This window comes from Octodon degus, unplaced genomic scaffold (genome assembly GCF_000260255.1).
Source record: "Octodon degus isolate 3935 unplaced genomic scaffold, OctDeg1.0 scaffold00040, whole genome shotgun sequence".
NCBI classification, from domain to species: domain Eukaryota; kingdom Metazoa; phylum Chordata; class Mammalia; order Rodentia; family Octodontidae; genus Octodon; species Octodon degus.
This window is the reverse complement of record NW_004524616.1, coordinates 14659237-14677502: the sequence shown is the minus strand read 5'-3', so window position 1 is coordinate 14677502 and position 18266 is coordinate 14659237.

The following is an 18266-nucleotide window of genomic DNA, read 5'->3' as shown; positions in this document are numbered from 1 at the left end:
GAAGAACATTTAAAAATTAGAATATATTTTTAAAAATAGTCATAAAAATTATATAATTCTTATGTTTACAAATAAGTCCAAAAATCTAACCATATACAACCTTGTACTAGGAGAGTCCCACAACATTCCTTTTCTCTCTCTTGCCTTCATTCACCACCCTCTTCTTTTTGAACAATCATCTACCCACGAGACAGCACAGCAGCAACTCTCATGTCATGACCAACAGCCCATATTCTGAAGACCAGAATGACAGGCACTCCAAGCATGAAACTACTATTACAAATTACCATCTTCATTGCAGTTACTTAGTTCACAAGTGTCAGTATATATGGTTTGTCAGGGTGAGAATCTTTCCAATTAACTGCTAGATTCAAAAATCTGGATATTCTCAGGATCATTGCCTTGCTCATCTTGTACATATAACTGTATGGTTTGTGACTGTCATGTTTCCTAGCTCTTCTCCTTTCTCTCTCTTCTTTAGTTAGTTCTGGAGTTCCTGCTTTGCTTTTACTTGTATTATACTTTTCTATTTGAATTTCTTCTTTTGAATTTCTTTCTTCTTATATTATGGAAATTGTATGACATTTACACATGTGTGTCTGGTTTATTTCTCTTAAGAGTATATCTTCAAGTGGCATCCACTTCAATATAAAGGCTCTGAGTTTATCATTCTTTGTACCTGAGTAATTCTCCATTTTGTAGGAATACCACATCTTTTTCAACCATTCCTCGGGTGATGGGCATCTTGGGTTTTTCCAAGATTTGGTTATCACAAATTGTGCTGCCACAACATAGGCACAAATATATAACTATGATGTGATGTTTTCAGATACTCTGGGAAAATTCCCAGTAGAGGAATAGCTGGTTTAAATGGGATTTCCAGTCCAAAATTTCTGAGGAGTCTGAAGAATGATTTCTATAATGTTTGCACCAGTCTACATTCCCACCAGCAGTGGAGAAGGGTTCTTTTTTCCCCAAAGTCTCTCCAACATTTGTTGTTGGGTGATTTCTTTATGATTGCCATTCTTTCTGGGGTGAGATGATATCTCAATGTTGCTTTAATTTGCATTTTGTGGATAGCTAGTGATGTGTAGCATTTTTTCATATATTTATTCGCTTCCTTAATTTCATCCTTTGAGAAGTGTGTGTTCATCTCAGATGCCCATTTCAGGACTGGGTCTTTAAATTTTTGGGCCCTAGTGTTTTTTAGTTCTTTATAAATTCTAGAGAGCATATCTTTGTCTGAGTAATTATTTGTCATGATTTCTTGCAGTTTTGTGAGTTGTCTTTTCACTTTGTTGGTAATTTCTTTTGGCGTGAAAAAAACTTCTCAGTAAGAGCAGGTCCCAGTTGTTATTTCTTTCAACTGTTTCCCGTGTGATCTGATTTTTCTTTATGAAATCTTTGCCTACCCCTATTCTTCAAGAGTTTCTTGTACTTTCTCTTCCAGGAGATTTGCTGTCTTTGCTTTAATGTTTAGATCTTTAATCCATTTTGACTTTAGTTTAGTGCATGTTGATTGACCTGGGTCAAGTTTTAGTTTTTGGCATGTAGAGAGCCAGTTTTTCCAGCACCATTTGTTAAAGAGGCTATATTTCTTCCAGTGAGTATGTTTGACCTGTTTGTCAAAGATGAGGTGGCTGAGTGTGTTCCTAGAAGCTTCAGTATCTTCTAATCAATTCCATTGATTTTCAGGTCTACTGTGTTGCCAGTACCATGCTGATTTTATCACAGTAGCCTTGTAGCATAATTTCAGTCAGGAATTGTAATGTCTCCTGCCTTGTCTTTATTGTCCAGGATTGTCTTTGTTATTCTAGGTCTTTTCTGGTTCCAAATAAATTTTAGGAATGATTTTTCCAGCTCTGTGAGGTATGTTGGTGTTAATCTGATAAGGATTGCATTAAATCTGTACATCAATTTTGCAATTATGGCCATCTTCACAATGCTGGTTCTTCCTATCCAGGAGCATGGAATATCTTTCCATTTTCTGAAATCCTCTATGGTCTTTTTTAAGAGTACTGTTCTTTTCCTTGAAAATATCTTTGGCTTCTCTAGTTTGATTAATTCCAATTTATTTTATTTTCCTCAGTGTTATTTTAAAAGGTATTGTTTCTACAATTTCCATCTCAGTGTGTTTGTTGTCTGTGTAGAGGAATGCCATTGACTTTTGTGAATTGACTATAACCTGCTATGCTACTGAATTTCTGTATTAATTCTAGTAGCTTCTTGGTGGAGTTTTTTGGGTCTTCCAAGTAAAGTATCATGTCATCTGCAAGTAATGATAGTTTAACTTCTTCTTTACCTATTCTTATTCCTTTTATTTCTTTCCCTTCTCTAATGCTCTAGCTAATGATTCCAGAACTATATTGAATAGGAGGTGGTAGAGACATCCTTTTCTTCTCCCAGATCTAAGAGTAAAAGATTTAGTTTTTCCCTATTTAGGATTATGTTAGCCATTGGGTTTTCATAAATGGCTTATACCAGATTGAAGTAGAGGCACTCTATTCCAATTTTCTGTAGGACTTTGAACATGAATGAGTGGTTGAGTTTGTCAAAAGCCTTTTCTGCATCAATGGAGATGATTATGTGGTTTTTAGTTTTCGCTCTATTGATATAGTGTATCACATTTATAGATTATCAAATAATGTACCATCCTTGCATCCCTGGGATGAATCCTACCTGGTCATGGTGTATGATCTTCTTGATGATTTGCTGTATTCTATTTGCTAGGATTTTATTGAGGATTTTGGCAACAATGTTCATGAGAGAGACTGTTCTGTACTTCTCTTTCTTAGTTGTGTCTTTCCCTGGTTTTTGTATCAGTACAATACTTGCCTCTATGAATGATTTTGGGAGGATTGCTTCCTTTTCAATTTCTTTGAGGAGTATAGGAACCACATCTTCTGTAAATTTCTTGTAGAATTCAGCTGTGAATCTATCCAGACCTGGACTTTTCTTTGTCAGTAGGTTTTTAATTACATCTCGTATTTCATTGGCTGTTATTGGGCTATTGAGAGTGGTTATATCTTGTTGATTCAGTTGTGGTAATTTGTACCTTTATAGGAATCTGTCCATTTCTTCTGTGTCTTCTATTCTGTGAGAGTAAAGATTCTCAAAGTAGCTATTGATAATCTTCTGAATTTCCACTGGGTCTGTGGTAATTACACCCTTTTCACTTCTTATTACTTGTGTTTGAATTTTTTCTTTCCTCTTTTTGATGAGGTTATCTAGGAACTTATTGGTTCTATTTAATCTTTGAAAGAACCAGATTTTTGCTTTATTAATTCCTTGAATTGTTTTCTGCATCTCAATTGAATTAATTTCTGCTCAGATCTTTATGATTTCTTCCCATCTTCAGGCTCTTGGTTTGGTTTGCTCTTCCTTTTGTAGTTTTTGAAGGTGTAGCCTTAGGATATTTATTTGTTCACATTCTGTTTTCCTAATGTGTGAGTTCACAGCTATGAATTTCCGTCTGGGAACTGCTTTCATCATATCCCATAAATGACTCATGGGTTGCTGAGTAGGGTGTCCTTTATTTTCCATATATTTAGGATTTTTTTCTGGTTTCTTTTGTCATTTATTTCCAGTTTCATCGCAATGTGGTCAGATAATGTACATGGGATATTTTCTGTTTTCTTACATATACTTAAGCATGACCTATGGACCAGTATGTGATGTATTTAAAAAGTGACCCATGTGCAACTGAGAAAAATGTGTATTCAGCTGTTTTTGGGTGGAACGCTCTGTATATGTCCACCAAGTCCATTTTTTTTTCAAGCTCCGGTTCAGTTTTATTATTTCTTTGCTAAATTTTTGTTGGTTGATGCATTTTTTGGTGATAAGGGGGTATGAAGATCTCCTGTTAAGATTGTGGTATTGGATATTAGATTTTACATGTTCATTAAGATTTGCTTTATATAGCTGGGTGCTTCTGTGTTTGGTAGCATATATATTGATTCGTGTTACCTCTTCCTCTTGAATTCTTCCCCTAACCAGTATATACTGGCCTTCTTTATTTCGCTTGATCATTCTTGGCTTGATGTTGAGACAGTCTTAAAATAGGTTTGTTATGCCTGCTTTTTTCTGAGGTGCTGGGGTGTGTAATATTGTGTTCCATCCTTTGACTCTCGGCCTATGAGTGTCTTTATGAGTTAAGTGTGTTTCTTGTATAAAGCATATTATTGTATTTTGTTTCCTAATCCACTGTGCCCGTCTATTTCTCTTAATTGGTAAATTGAGTCATTTAAATTGATGGCTATAATTGAGATGTATTGACTTATGATTGACATGTCATTTACCGGTTGTCGTTTTTCTCCTGTGTTTAATTGCTTGCCCTATTTAGTTGGTTTCTTCTGATCTCATTCATGGAGTTCTGCTCATTTTAGTCCCTCTCTAGAACAACTTTCATAGCCTGTGTATGGTTGACTTTGTCATCACAAAATTCTTTAGCTGTTTTTTGTCATGAAAGTATTTCAATTCTCCACCAAACTTGAAAGAGAGTTTTGCAGGGTATCATAGTCTGGGCTGGAATTTGTTTTCGTAGAGGACTTGAAGTACTCTGCTCCATGCTCTTCTTGCCTGCATGGTTTGTGAAGAGAAGTCGGCCATAATTCTACTGGGTTTTCCTTTGAATGTGATCTGCTTCTTTTCTCTATTGGCTTTCAGTATATTATTCTTGTGCTGAATTTCTGGGATCTTGACTATTATATGTCACGGTGTGTTTTTCATTGAGTTGAGGTTACTTGGCATTCTGTATGCTTTGGTTACCTGAATGTCAGATTGTTTCCTCATATTTGGGTAGTTTTCTGCTATTACTTCTTTTTTTTCCTGCTATTACTTCTGCCCATATTTTTTTGTCATTTGTATTGTCTCCTTCTTTCTCATTGATGCCTATTAGTCTCACATTGTTCATCTTTGCATCATGTTGCAGGTGATGGATTATTTTTTCCTGCATCCTAGTTGTTTTTAAGAGATCCTTTCTTACCTTTTCAATAGCTGCACCAGCATCTTCAAGATCTGAAACTCTGTCTTCACTTTCACTTAAATGGTTTTGCAAGCTTGTGATTGAGATTTTAATTTGCCCTATATCTCTTTGACTCTGCTTCACACAATCTATTTCTTTCCTGTATTGCTCATTCAAGGAATCCTTCATTTTCTATTCTCCTCTCTTTTTTTAAATCAATGTCTTCTTTAGAAGCAGTTATAAATTCTTTTACTGCAGTGTTTTTTTCAGGTTGGTTTTCCTCCCTATGTTTCTGTAGTTGATTCTTTACTTTAGATGCTATGAGTTCTGAGAATTCTTTTTTTTATTATTTCAGAAAACTCCGCTCTGATTTCCTCTATAACTTTTTGCTGTTGCTTATTTACTATCGACGCTATTAATTCGTACATTTGAACTGAGCTAGTAGAAAAGAATTCCACTCTGAGTTCCTCTATGACTTTCTGCTGTTGCTTATTTACTATCGAAACTATTAATTCATACTTTTGAGCTGAGCTAATGTCCTCTGCACTTGTTCTGGGTGGGCATTGGGTTTCCTCCATATGTTTCTGCATATGATTCTTTACTGCAGATCTTATTAATTCAGGGATTTCTTTTTTCATTTCCAATCTGAGTTCCTCTATACCTTTCTGCAGCTGTTTCTTTATTTCAGAAGCCATTGACTCATTGATTTCAACTGTCTGATTCCCACTTTGTTCTGTGTTAGTGTTCTCTGCACTTGTTTCAGGTGGGCTTGTGTTCCCCGATTGCATTTTGCTCCTTCTCTTTGGCATTTTTGTGTAGCTCTCTCTTCTGACATTTGTTGTAGATCTTTGTTGCAGTTATATCCTTAGCACCTACTGAAATTCAGGTGCAGACCTCCAAATTTTGGATTTATCCTGTTGTGCCTGGTTTTGTTTCTGTCTGCTGTACTCAGCTCCTTCCTGATACCGCCCTTGGGGGTGAAACTGTTTTGCCCTTCTGACAAGATGTTCTGCTCCTGGACTAGCTGGGTGGTTCTGTCCCCTACACTCTCTGCAGGGATTGTAGCTACATGGTTTCATCCCAGGCCTGTATGCCAGACTTGAGCTGAGTCTGGAAGGGAGAAAGTGGAGTAGGGGGGAGAGGCAGCTCTCCCACATACTCACTGAGCCTGGGCTAGGACTGGATGTGGGGGTTCCTGGAACAGGACAGAAATTCCTACTCAGTGGGTGGGGTGCGGGAGTTGCTGCGGCGTGGTGGGGGGCTCCCCATTGAGGTGAAAAGGCTCTCACCCAAGATTCCCTGGGCTGGGACTGGTAGGTACAGCTGGCACAGGGTAGCCAGATGCTCTCCCACACACTCCACAGGCCTGAGCAAGGACTCAGTGAAAATATTCCTAAAATTTATTTGCAACCACAAAAATCTAGAAGATGGGGAGATGGCTCAGTATAATAAGTGCTTCCATGGCAAGCGCAAGGGTCTGAGTTCAATCCCTGATTTAGAAAAAAAAACCCTAGAAGAGCTATGGCAATCCTGTGCATCAAAGACAAGGCATAGGTCATTACAATTCCTGACTTGAAATTATACTACAAAGCTAATGTGATAAAGTCAACATGGTATTGGAAAAAAAAAATAGACCTGAGTATCAATGGAATAGATTAGAAGATGCAGAAGCAAGTACAAACACACTCATCTATCTTATCTTGAAGAAAGGGTCCAAACATGCTTAGTGGAAGAAAGATAGCGTCTTTAACAAATGTTGTTGCAAAAACTTGCTCTATACATGCCAAAAACTAAAACTGGTCCGAGGTCTATCACTAAATTAAAATTAAAATGGATTAAAGGTCTAAACATTAAAACAGAAACACTAAATCTCCTGGAAGAGAGAGTAGGAGGAATTCTTGAAGACATAGGGATAGGTCAGGAGTTCATGAACAAAAATCAAACTGCTTGAGTAATACTTGAGATAATTAAAAACTGGGACCTCCTATTGAGGAGTTTTTGCATGTCAAAAGAAATTACTGAGAGAATGAGTGAAAAGACAACCCACAAATGTGGAAAAAATCTAAACTAATAAGCACTCAGACAAAGGTCTCCCTAGGATTCATATAGAACCAAAAAACATTAGAGACCCAAAGGTTAAAGACCCAAGCCAGAAATGGGTATCTGAGATGAACACATACTTCTTAGAGGAAGAAATTCTAGAAGCTAAAAAATATGTGACAAATTGCTCAACATTACTATCTGGCTTTGAAATGTAAATTAAAACAATACTGAGATACCATCTCATCCCAGGAAGAATATCTATCATAAGGAAATTAATGAACAACAAGTGTTGGAGAGGCTGTGGGGAAAAGGAACCTTTCTCCACTGCTGATGGCAATTTAGACTGGTGCAACCATTACAGCAATCAGTTTGGAGACACCTTAAAAAAAACTAAGACTGGAAATCCCATTGAATCCACCTGTCCCCCTACTCAGAATTTTCCCAAAAGAACTGAAAACATTGTATCATAGTGATATATGTGCAGTTATGTTTATAGTAGCACAATTTGTGATAGCCAAATCTTGGAAATGACCAAAATGCCTGTCATGTGAGGAATGGAAGAAAAAGTTGTGGTGTTCTCGTATGTGGATTATTACTCACCTATAAAGAATGATAAACTCAAAGCCTTCATGTATAAATGGATGCCACTTGATGATATATTCATAAGTGAAATAAAGCAGACCCACATGTGTAAATATCATATAGCCTCCCTAGTGCAAGAACTCAAAAGAAGAGATAAAAATTGAAAGGTATAACACAAATAAATGTAAAGCAAGTAATTAAGGATTAAACAATGAAGAGAGGGAAAAGAGAAAAGCTGAGACAGATGGCAGGGGAAAAACTATACATTTATATACCCATGATTGTTAAAGCAATGGTCCTGAGACTCTCCATCTGGTTTTTGAAACTAGCAGTTAATTGATAGGATTCTCACCTTAACTGACTATATATGATGGTACCTGTGAACTAAGCAACTTCAAAGAGGATAACAATATGTAATACTAGGGCCATGCTTGGAATGCCTCTCATTCTGATCTTATGAGAGGCATTCCATAAGATGTCCTATCTTATGATGTCCTATCAATTACTGTTATACTCTCTCTGAAGTAATTTTTTAAAAAGGTAATAAAGGAAAACAAGAGACAAGAAAAAAAAGTCATAGAACTATCCTGCTACAATGTTGTATATGGTTAGATTTCTAAATTTCTGTATAAAAATGTGTAATTGTTTATTTTTATTTTTTTCACATTCTATAGGGATTTAAAGTTTAGCATATCAACAATTTTTTGAAAACACCTGTTCCAGATAGGGTAATAATATCATTAAGCTTCTATCCTAGAAGGTTTCAAACTTAAGTTTGCAGACCAAAAAATTAGAGAAAAAGAAGGGCTACAAGGATAGCCAACATTTTGGCACTTGTCCTTCAAGGTCAATGAGGACTCATAAGAGAACATGTACTGTAACATCCTGCAACTCAGCAGTGTCCCAAATTTTCTGTTCAAGGAGATTATGGGGCCACAGAGGAAAGTGATCAATGATGTAGAGTGTGCCTAAGGAGAGTTACATGGAGAGAAAACATTCTGTCAGGCTTTCACAGAGATACAAATGTTACATTTTTTTGTTATGTAGGTATTGCTTTATCTTGGTCTTAACATCCAGCAGAAAAGTATAAACACGAGGAATAAAAAGTAGAGTCATATTAATATGCTGAGCTATAAAAGGCCAAGTCAACAAATTCTAGAATTACCAGTCCTGTGGATAACCCACTAGTATTATAGACATTTGGACTATATTGGATTAGGTCATTGAATTCACACAGCTACATTATTTGAATGTCAAAGGAACACCCATCTCTGACAAGACTAAAGAACAAAGGGGGCTGGAAATGAAGGACCATTTTGTAGTGAAAAAAAAAATATATATATATATATGTATGTATATACAAAACAGGATAGATATGCAGCTACTTTTCTTAGTTCAGTGAGAAGGTTTGTACTAATATTGTTTAGACAAGATATCATGTCTGTATCTTGTGCTCAGAATAACTACTATGAAAAGAACAATGTGCCATGTATTATTTTAACTGTGCTACTAACCTGTTTGGAAACTGTCTCCTTGCTATTTCTTTCTCAATAAAATTATTTTAAAAAATTAAGTCCTGGATGTGGGCCTTGACTCATCTTACTCTTTCGGTTTTTTTTAAATAAAATAAAAATAATAACCTTTACCTCACCAGATACATCAATATGATGAAATTTGGAGAGGTAATATTAATATTGATGATAAGTCCATGAAATATTTTCTCATTGTCAGGGTTTTCACTTGGAAATGGTAATATTTTCAGTACCACAAGATGGAGAATTCTGTGTTCTGTAGGGTGCATCAAAAACTCCCCCACCAGCTCCTTATTAGGGTTTTGGCATATGTGCTTTGGTGTTTGACAGCATAGAGAACTCTCCTGTTATTCCTTCAGTTGTGGTTGCTACTTGTCATGTTTTACAATATTGTTCCTGGCCTACATTAACTTGTGCATGTTATTACCCAGAAATGGATAAGAAGAGGAGACATTGTTTTCATAAAAGACACACTGAGGTATAGAAATATTTGGATGAAATGCTAGGCACGTAGAGGAAGGATACTCTTGTTCTACTCAGTTACAATTTCTGAAGTGTAGCTGATACCAGACAGGATTCAGGGGCCCTCTAAGGTCTGGGTGACTTCTTCCATTATTACCCAGGTACAACTGGAGGAATTAAAATTCTGTATAGGGTTTTTGAAAAGCACTGTCACAGAGCTCTGTTCTTTTAGATTATCTTAACTTAAACATTTGTTTATTTTTTAAAACCATCCTTGTTAATAGTGTGGTAACTCATATTGTGGGTTTGGGGAAATCACATTCTTATGAATGCCTGATCTCACTAAAGGTGGTTAGCAGCAATTAGATTTCTGAAAATACTGACTTCTCCTAGGTTAATGAAACATTTATATGCCAACACCTGCATCAAATTAAAGCCTCAAGTGCCTGAATCCCTTGCTGTTCAGTGTGGCCCAGGTGTCAGCCTTGCCTGGGTGCTCACTGGTGTGGCAGAGTCCCAGAGCCCCCCTCCATGGATGCACTGGGTCAGCACCCACCATGTCATGGGTTGTCTGCTAGTGATTCCTATGCCACACCAAGTTTAAGGAAATTTGTTTAATACACCTTATTCTTAGTTTTTAAAAAGTATGATGAAGCCAAGAGTTACTGTTGCACTTGTCATACAAGAGGGAAAATGCAGCACAATAGTTTAATTAGCAACTTCCTGATCCATGTAGACAAGCACTAACCAAAAGAATATAATGTGAGCTACTGTCCTGATTACTTTTCTCTCGTTGCTGGGACAAAAGCCTGACATCCAAAATGAAGGAAGGAAAGGTTTATTTAGCTCATAGTTACTGGAGGTTTCAGTCCATACTCAGCTGGCTCCAAGGCAGAGTGGCACAGGGCAGAGAGCAAACTTTCATGGAGGCAGTGAAGAGCTGGGAGCCAAGGGAGTGGCAGCAGCTCAGGTAGCTAGCTAGCCTCTCCCCCTCCTTACACTGTAATGCAAATTACCTGCCCCAAGGCAAGTGCAGCACTCACACCCACAATAATCAATCACAAACTCCAGAAGCCACCCCATGACTTCATGAGGCTTTTGGGGAACACCTAGACACAAACCATAACAGCTACATGTTTAATCAAAAATTTTTAGTGACACATGAATTATCAGTTAGTTATTTTAATAATGTTTTATTTACCCATATTCTAAAACATCTTTGGAAGGTAATTAAAAAGAAAAACACCAATAAAATATTCATTCTTATTTTCATAACAGTGTTAATTTTTAATAGTCAAGATTTGTGTGTACATTATACTGACAGTCCATCTCTGTTTGGTCCAGCCACAGTCCACACACTCAGTAGTCACATGTGACATGTGGCTGCCCTACTGACAGAATGGCTGTAGCTGGTGACATTCTACTGTCACTCCATTCCACATGCACTCAGGTGTCCTTCCTGTAGTGGCAAAAGCTGGGGACTATATATACATAGAGGCACTTCTAGATTTTTTATTTATTTTATATATTTAATTTATTTTTATTAAGTGCCTACTATGTGTTAGACTTTGTGCTAAACTGGGAGAAAGCATAAGTAAGGCTCATATAACTTAAAATAATAAAAAGAGCATATGATGAGTACAGCAGTAAAGTTGTGTGAAATGTTTTAGGAGTGAGGGAGGGAGAGCATTGAGAAGTGGCTTTGTAGAATCCAACAGACCCAGCCCTGGACCCCTGCTGGCCCCTAAAGAGCTAACGACAAACCCAGCGTGCATAGATCCTTGACCCACAGTTTGGCCAGTGGACCCAACAGCGGACTCTCTTCCAGAATGCACAGTCTTCTGTCTATCAGCTCAGCCTGGGAAACTGTTCTGGCTCCAGAAAACCAAGTAGGCTTAGAGTTAACTAGGACAAACATTGAGCACAGATCAAGATTTTCTCTATTATATAAGCTTGAAGCAAAATAAACTCATTGCTGGATCACCATCCAGACCTCCTGACCTTGTCTTTCTTTCTTTTCATTTCATCCTCCCTCTATCCTGATCCCCTTGGTGAGGGCTTACCCCCTGCAGTATGATACATATAGTATTATTATATTTTACAGTAAAATATATGATAAATATATAATTTTATTACAATAATTATATTATTATGTAATAATATATACTATTTATAATACTTTATACCTATGACAGTAATATCTCATTTCACAAATGCTTATGTTCACAGTGTGGTTTGCAAACAGCAATGATGAATATATTTTGCTTCTGTTCACAAAACCCACATCAGTGAGGACCACAACTGCAGCCGTCTTCCCTGCTTGCACATGAAAGAAGCCATCTTCTTCAGAATTGTGGAACAAATTAAGTTAATGACCTGAGGTACCACTGTATAACTAAATATATGGGGTGAGTAGCTGGCTATAAAGTGTCTGAAAGAAAATATGCTCAGTTGGTTGAATAATTGGTAAATTTGAATGTTTATTGATGAATGGAGTTTTCACAGGTATTCTCAGTCATCTTCCATCAATCATGAACACTTTATCTCTTCTTTCGCTGTCTGTTCATCATCTATTATCTACCTACCTATAATTTTTTCTAAACTATTTAATTTATCTACATAAGGCCAATTTCCATGAATATATCTGCGTGTATTTCCCCAGAATGTGAACCTTTTCTTAAAACAATCATGATGTAATCTTAATTACAGGAACTTTAAAATACAATGTTAAGGGTCGGCCAAATAGCTCAGTGGATTAAAGTGCCTGCAAGCAGGCTCAGGGGTCAGGGGTTCAGTCCCTGGGTCTGCAGTGCCAACCTTGACCCTGGGACCCGCTGAAATGGTGATTGAGACTGGATGTGGTGGCATGCGCCTGCAATCCCAGCCCTTGGGAGGCTGTAAACAGGTGGATCACTGCAAGTCTAATCTAGTAGTGAGACCCTGAACACCCTGTAGACCCTTCCCTAAAAAATAAAAGAATAAAAAAGTTTTTATTTTTTAATCCATAATCTATATGAAAATTTTGCCAGTTGTGCAGTATATTTTATAGATTTGCTTCTTTTGTTGGTCAAGCATTTATTCAGGATTGTTGAATCTCCATAGTCTCCTGAAATTTGAAACAGTTCCTCAGATTTTTCATGTGTATGTACTGGGGTCAGGAGGTGGGGAAGGCTGGGGGCAGGGAGTGAAAGGCCATGGATGTTCTTCCACAGGGATCAGTCTGGTGTTTCCCATGATTCAACTCAGGATATGTATTCTGGAAGGCCAGCTAGGGTTTTTGATGATATGTTTTAATGAACATATTAGGAATTCCAGAAAGACACACATTCTATGTTTTGAAGAGGAGGGAGAAGGAAAGATGTCAATGGTTTCTGAGTGGGTCTGCAGCTGCAGAAGAGGCCTCTATGGCTTGGATCACAAATATTCCCTCAAAGGTCATATGTTAAGGTTTAGGGGTGGAGTCTAGGTTGGAAAAGTCAGTTGTTAGGGGTATCCTCTGACAGGTCTGTTGGAACTCACTCCTTCCTGCCTGTTCACTTCCTAGCCAGCATGAGGTGAGCAGCTCTGCTCTGCTGCCTACTTCCAGGACACACTGCTTCATACAGGCCCCCAAACCAAACCAAGAGCCAAAATAAGCATTTCCTCCCTTAAGTTTATTTCAGGGATGGACAGCTGAGTGACACAAGGGCTCTACCTGATAGAAGGTGCCATTATGGAAGGAAGCAACCCATATAGAGCCATTGCAAAGTGGGACAGAAGAGAAGCAGGAAAACTCCTGACTGCTCTCACTGCATGACTCCAGTGAGGAGCAAGCAGGTGAGGCAGTCCAGGCAGTGAAAATTTTCTTCATAGCCTCAGAGAGCAGTGAGAACAGTGCAGTGGAACAGATAGATCCTGATGGGCTCTGGAGAAGTGGAAAATATCCAGCACAGCAAGTCGAGAAATTGAGAAGGGAGCAGGGCCTGTACACGTAGAGAAATGAGGGTGAAAGCCCACCACTGAGGGACAGTTCAGGCTTAGCCAAAAGTACTGGAAGAGTATTATGTGTTGAGGTAAAGATTTTGGATATTTAAGTAGAGGAGTTATAAGGTCCAATCTGCGGTTAAGAAAAATAACTTTGGTGGCTGTGGAGCAGTGCTGTATACAAGAGAAATGAAAGTCAGGGAATTGCTGCAGCAGCTTAGGACAGAGACAAGAAAAGACTCACTATACCAAGTGCTCTCAGCGCAGAGAGCCCTAGACAGCATGGCATGTGAAACATTGAAAAATTAGAAAGAATGGGTCGAACACACTAGAGACTTAATTAATAATAATTAGTATTATTGATAATGGCAGCTTAAAGATAGTGAGTACTTAGTATTTGACACTAAATTAGAGGTCTCATTAATCTTTACGGCAATTCAATGAGGCAGGTGTTAGCATCTCTATTTTAACTGTAAGAAATAAAAACTTTGGATGGATGATAATCCTGTGAATGAAGTTTGGATGTCTGAGGTGGCTGGTGATGTAGCAGTGTGTGCTCACAGTCAGCTATTGGAAAGTCAGATATGAAACTGAAAGGACAAGGCTGGACCATGGTTGGGCATCTGGGGGAGGTATTACACTGTTGTTGTGCTAGCTTCAGTCACAGAGAAAGGGATGGACCAGGAAGAAATATGGATGAGAAGGAACACTGTCTTACTGAGAAAAGATGTGTAGCCATTTTTGTTGTGGATACAGTTGGGCTACCCAAGTGGAGGACTTGTGAACTTTGGCCTCATTAAAATTGTGAACTTTCAGCTGGCTCAAACTTATAAAAGACACATAGTTTACTATGTTGAGAAGATCTAGCTGTTGTGACAAATAACACATAAGTTTCTAAGAACATGATGATAACTTTAGCCTACTGTTGAAAATTCAAGCTGCTTTAAATGGATCATATCTGGTTAGGTCTAGGTTCTGCCTCTATTTTGTCACACATTCTCTCATGTACCACTTAACTTGGGAATTCAGTGTTTTTTTTTGAGTTCCTAAACAAAGCAAATAACATTTTGCTCATTGGAAAATTATTTAGAAGAACATTTAAAAGTTCTCAAATTATAAGGAATAGGTTTTGAAAATCTTAAATTTCTGTAAGATTATGTCTGCATCTTTCTCAAAATTCAAGGTTTCCTACATTATATAGATCCTAAATTAGTGTTTTGTAATAGCCAGAAATAGATTTATTGTGTTTTTTCATTTTGGCAAGCCAAATTGAAATACTTTGCATGGGGACTAGAATCGTTTAAGGAACTATGGAAACCACTAATCTAGCTTACTGCTTTCTATTACTTTGGAAAGCATTTATTTTATCCCTTGGTTACTGGCAGTTCCATTATGGTTTACAGACAACAATAGCAGGTTTTATGTTTTATGCTTCACTGAAAAAAATTAGTTTTCAGATGCTTGACCTCGATAATTGTGACTCCCGATGAGAAGGACACACTTCTTATTTTTCTGAGACTATGTTTTCTTAAGCTACAAGGAATCATAGAACACAATTCATCCTGGGAGCTTTTCTTTAGGGCCTACAGCATCTTTCTGCAGTTGTTAATACATACTCTATATGGTTGTATTGTATATTATATCTCTTATTAACTCTAGTGCCATCACTAATGTTTTAATATATAACTGTATGTGCCCCAAGGGAGCAGTTTGTGTGCTTTACTGGAAAGGAGCACAAAAAATTCTCCCTGCTGTTTCCTTCTATTATAAATTAATATCCACTACCAGGGGACCTCTTATGATATAAAATTGTCATCCTGCGAGTGGTATGGATGAAATTACCATGGAGGAAAGCTGAGCACTAGCCAGAGTATGAATAAGACAGCACCTATTCTTCTATAAATGAGACCCCTGGTGACTTATATTAGTTTGACAAATAATTTACATTGCTAATTGTAGAGTTTAATAATCTGAATTATCTTTTTAGCCACAAACTCATCTCAATCCAAGAGCTTTTTCTGTACTGAAATAGAATAGTCTAATAGCATGGAATCATCTTTCAAGCTCCAGAGTACTTTATGATTTTCTATAAGGAATTCAGCCAGTAAGAGTGCCTGAAGGACAGGCTGTTTTAAGAGCAGTGTTGCCTGGGATGCTTTTCATTTTGGCAGGAGAGGAGTTAAAGAAGAGAGAGATTGATCCATAAGGACAGTCCTGTGTTGTGGTGTGTCAGTTGCCTGGCAACTGTACCTGTGGATGCTAAATATTGGACTTGTATCTGTATTAATCCTCCTCTTGTTGTCAAGGTTTATAGATATTTAATATATTAAGCTTAGAAAATACTTAAAAGCAAAAAGGTTTGCTCATTTGATGATCCTTTGAAATTATATAAAATCACTGGATGTTAACAACAAAAGGTTTTGGGGGTAAGTAGTATACAATGCTTTGAATGGGTCCTGAGTGTATTTGAACATCTATTAAATGAGATTGAGCCTAACCTTGGTATTCTCACATACTTTATTTTATCTCTTCCAAGGACATTTTTCTTGCCTTAAAGAACATTTGTTGACTATCTTTAATGTGTTAGTTTCTGTGCTAGATATGGGCGTATATATTAATGTGAGAAAGAGTCCCTGATCTTGTAGTCTAGAGTGGAGGTTTTGTCATCTAGTGTGGAGCACAGCTAGAGAGGAGTGTTCTCACTTGTCAAACTCAGTCACACATGCATTAGCATTAACTCCTCATTCTACTTCCTTCTTCTAGAGCCGAAAGTGAGCTGTGGCTTATGCCCAGTACCTGGCCTCCTACAGCTTGCCTCTTGCTTTTCACACCTCAGTTCTCTCTTTCATAGTTTTTACCATATGTGTTTATCACTGCCTCCCCTCTCATTATAAGTTAAGGTCACACAGAAATGCAATGAGGAAAAATAGTCTAAAAATGACTTCTTTTACCAAAAAAAGCTCTTCTTAGAAACTGAAGAGTATGTTAAATTGTGTTTTCAGTACACACAAATATCTATATTGCTATTGATATGAAAGATCACCATTTATCATTATAAAGTGCTTCACCTGGGGACATTTTGCTGTTAATCTTTGATGTCTCCACTATTTTAGTTGGTTGATAAAGTAGAAAAAGAGTCACTGCTCTAATCCTTATCAAAATAAGTTATTTTCATGTGGATTCAAGTATAGAAGTGCCCACAAAACACCTAGGACTTCTATTGTCTGCTTTTATCCTACATTATATATCTGCTCACAAGAAACAAAGAAAACAGATATGAGATGAATCAAAATAAACTATTTTCCTTCTTTCTATCAAGTGTTTCAGACAGGTTAACATTTTCTGATACTGCTCATCAAGAAAGTGTACATTTATTAGGTGCATTCTAAATCTATTGGGTAATTAAGTTGCTGAGACAGTGTATAATGGAAGAAGGACTCATTGCAGGAATGAGATCCTGTGTCATTCTCTTACAGAAGTCTGGGAAATAAGGATCCAGAATGGAGAAAGCCAGGTCATACAGAAGTCTCTAGCATGTTGCTCTGCAGAAGGGAGCTGGTAGGCAAGCCAAGCCTAGAGGGGTATTGGAGAAATGCGTGCGTCCAGCACCAGGGTGGGGTTGTCCAGAGGAGAGGGGAATGAGACTATGGTGCACAGTTGCCTTAGGTGGCCAGCGCTTTGTGAGGTGCAGCCCATGGATCTGACTATGATCCTGTACTGCTGCTGGTCAGCATGATGTAGGCACAAAAAGGAGCCATGGTAAAGCTTGAGAGGATAAGGATCAGCTGCCATGGGGTAGGACTTCCAAGGCGGCCTCCACACATAACCACATGTACCTGTGAGGATTGAAGGCTGCTGTTTAACTTTCATCTCCCAATCTCTTAGCCTGGAATTACATAGAAATAAGGATTCTGGGAGCTGTATTTCTAGACTAATAGGTCCTGAAGAAGTTGAGATCTCCACAGCTTTAGCAGGGATAATTATATAGAGGGGGTAACGGTTCTTTCCTGAATACCACCATCTCCCATTCTTCAGCATGTCACAGGGTGCTCTTCTAGAGCAGGGTCTTTGAGTCTTACCTTCTTAACACTGTGCTTAATTCAGAACCTAAACTGGTATATAGGACTTGGCCAGGGGAAGAGAATAGACTAGATATAGTCAGAAGTTTTACAATTCCTGATTTGGTCTGTTATGGTTTGTGTCTAGGTGTGACCCCAAAGCCTCATGTAGTCAGGGGGCAGCTTCTGGAGTTTGTGATTGATTACTGTGGGAGTGGATGCTGCAGCTGCCCTGTAGTATGTAATTTGCATTACAATGTAAGGTGGGAAGAGAAGCTAGCTGCTCAAGCTGCTGCTACCTCTCCCTTGTGCTCTTGCTCTTTGCTGCTACTATGAAAAGTTGCTTTTTTCTATGTGCTGCTCTGCCTTGGACCCAGCTAAATATGGACTGAAACGTCCAGTAATCGTGAGCTAAATAAACCTTTCCTTCCTTCATTTTGAGTGTCGGGTATTTGTCCCAGCAATGAGAGAAGAGTAACTAAGACATGGTCATACTACATGGAAGGACTTATGAACCATCTCAATTCTTTAGTTTCTTCCAAATTTTACTTTTCTTTGTTATAAGGCCTGCATCATTCCTATAGTAGGTGGTACACTGGCTACTATTTTCCCTCTCTCTCTCTCTCTCTCTCTCTCTCTCTCTCTCTCTCTCTCTCTCTCTCT